The following is a 3,129-nucleotide window of genomic DNA, read 5'->3' on the forward strand; positions in this document are numbered from 1 at the left end:
AGATCAGAATGACACCTAATAAAAAGCTAGGGTTGTCACCATTTGAAATTCTAATGGGTAGGCCCTTCCCTACACCCTGGGCACAGCGCCCCCTAGTGATACAGGAAGGGGATTTGGACCTGATCAGAGATGAGTATGTTATTAATCTGATCAAGGTCCTCAGTAAAACTGAAGAAAAAGTTGCTTGTAAATCTCCCTCTCTTCCACAGGAACCAACTCACCCATTCCGGGTAGGAGGCCAGGTGATTGTCAAGGCCCTCCAGAAGGGAAAGAAGTCGGGGAGCTTCATCTACGGACAACCCACGAGGTAGTCGCCATCACCAGAACAGCAGTCCTCACAGAGCAGTCACCCACCTGGATCCACGCCACAAGGATCAAGCTGTTAAAGAAAAGAGAGGTACTAACGGAGGCAGACAGCCTTGACCTCGAAAAAGGTGGAAAAGGGGTACAAACGGGGGCAGACAGCCCTGACCCCCAACTAAGCGAAAGTCTCCATGAGTTCTGGCAGTTAATTGACAAGAATGACACCCCAAATCATACTGATAACAATCTCATTGACTTCTCTGACATGTAGTGACACGGAGAGCTATAAGCTAAATTACAAGCAGCAGAATCCTCTAATACCCCACACCATGGCTTTCAAGAATAAAAGAGCGGTATCTGATTCAACATATGAGGACACTTTAGCAATGGAAACAGGAGTCTCAGATGCCAATCTTTGGGTAGAATGGATGAACACAGCAGCTTCCATCAATAAAAGTAATTGTTATATTTGCGGGACTGCGAAACCACATTTGGGTACGGTGCCATTCACGCTTCCCTCAAATATAGAAAAATGTTTTTTAAATCTTTTCAAGAATATTTCTAATAATGACACTGATTGCGGAACCTGGAAAATGAAATACCCTTTGCTAACAGAGACCCCACACTCAGGGGCAGGTATACACATATACCCAGGGAATTACACATGCTATAGGGGAGAAAAGGAAGGTGTCAATAGAAAGAACTTCACAAAGGGATATTGTGCTAGTTATAGCTCTGTAGAAGTGTCACTCACTCAGAACCAAGTTTTTTCAATAGGTGACATTTACTGGATCTGTGGCGATGGTAGAATAAGGTTCAAGCTAGAGGGCAAGTGGAAAGGAGAGTGTGCTCTAGCTAAAGCCATTATGAACATTCACATATTCACAGAAGGGGGAGAACACGTAAACTCTGCCACAAAAAGGATAAAGAGGTCAACACCTGCAGGTAGCTTCGATCCACATGTATACATAGACACGATAGGGGTCCCAAGAGGGGTCCCTGATGAGTTCAAAGCCAGGAGTCAAGTCGCTGCGGGCTTTGAATCTATCCTTTCTATAATCACTGTGAACAAAAATGTAGACTGGATTAATTACATTTACTATAATCAACAAAGGTTTGTAAACTACACAAGGGATGCGTTACGAGGTGTTGCAGAGCAGCTCCAAGCTGATTCAATTATGACATTCCAGAACAGAATGGTCTTAGATATGATTCTGGCAGAAAAAGGTGGGGTGTGCAAAGTGCTTGTGGATCCTACATCATGCTGCACCTTCATACCTAACAACACTGGTCCCAATGGTAAAGTAACTATTGCAATACAAAAGTTAGAGGACCTGTCTGCCGAACTAAAAAAGAACTCAGGTATTACAGATCCCTGGGATCAATATTTTGGATGGTTTACTAACTGGAAACATGCATTAACACAATAAGCCATTATAATTTTTGTAATCATTATAGTTATTGCTGCATTTTCTCTATGTGTGATACCATGTATTAGGAGGTTGCTAGAAAAGGGAGTCGCCAATGCCACGGCCACATTTTACCAGGCCTCGCCCTCATTGGCTAATGAAGACACTACACCCAGTGGATACATGCAATACCCTAAAACTCTACAGAGAAAGGATGTTAAAAAAAGGAGAACCGTATAGTATAAAATAATATAAGGTTCTAAGAGGGGATTGAAGGGGTTACTGTATTGTATGCATCCATCACACAGTGTCTTTATCCTGTCAGCATTTAATGTTATCTCTTTTCTAGGAATGTAGCCGCGAAGGTTAATTAACCATATTAGGACTTCCTATTCTTACATGTGTTATGGCTTTCTCGACCATCTGTCTCTCCCATGAATTCTCTCAGAAACCTCCGTATACCTAATATTATAGGCTAGAGATTATACCAAATATTTGAGTGACGGAAGGAGGGGTGCAACCCCCCCCCCCCTATATTATGTGCTTACGGACTACCGAATAAACTAGAGTGAATTTGACCAGACAAACTGTTGTTACGTGTTATTTCTGGTAGATTCATTCTCCTGGATCCAGATAAAGACTTAAATCAAGCTAACCACCGAAGTTCGGTACCAGGGGTACCTAGATAAGATCAGATCTCCTTACAGTTGGGAAACACTGGTGTAACATGATGTGTATGCTGAATAGGCTAGGACAGTGTTTCCCAACCAATGTGCCTCCAGCTGTTGCAAAACTACAACTCCCAGCATGCCCAAAGTCTGTCCAGGCATGCTGGGAGTTGTAGTTTTGATACTACAGACTGGTTTATAAACACTAGCATACACACATAACTGGGACTACAACTCCCAGCATGTGTCATTCAGGAGTCCCCCCCCTTCACACATAGAAATCATCCCCAGTCCGAGATTTATTCCCCTGCAGTCTATACATCCCCAGCCCGTGCACTTTGTTATCCCTTCACATACATCTTCTCTGTCTTCTTTCAGTGCAGACCTGCGTCCTCAGAAGACAAAGCAGGGGGAGGGGAGATGAGGAGCTGTGTAGGAGCTTCTTGCTCTCATGCACACCTGTGACCACCTGGAGGGGGAGATGAGGGGGTGTGGCCTCTGTCATGCAGTTTTGAAAGAACAGAGAAAAAAAAAAAGCCATGACATGTTGTCCACAGCCTAATCCTAACCTGTGGACAACAGTCAGAGATCCAACACAGAACTACAGAACTTCCTGGCCCACAAACAGGTAAGAAAAAAAAGACACACGCTACACAAATATATAATACATGTCAATTGCAAAAAACATGAACATTAAAAGAAGATGTAATATAGCCAAAAATCTTAACCACCGGAGTATCCCTTTAAGG

This window comes from Hyla sarda, chromosome 6, assembly GCF_029499605.1.
Source record: "Hyla sarda isolate aHylSar1 chromosome 6, aHylSar1.hap1, whole genome shotgun sequence".
Lineage (NCBI taxonomy): Eukaryota > Metazoa > Chordata > Amphibia > Anura > Hylidae > Hyla > Hyla sarda.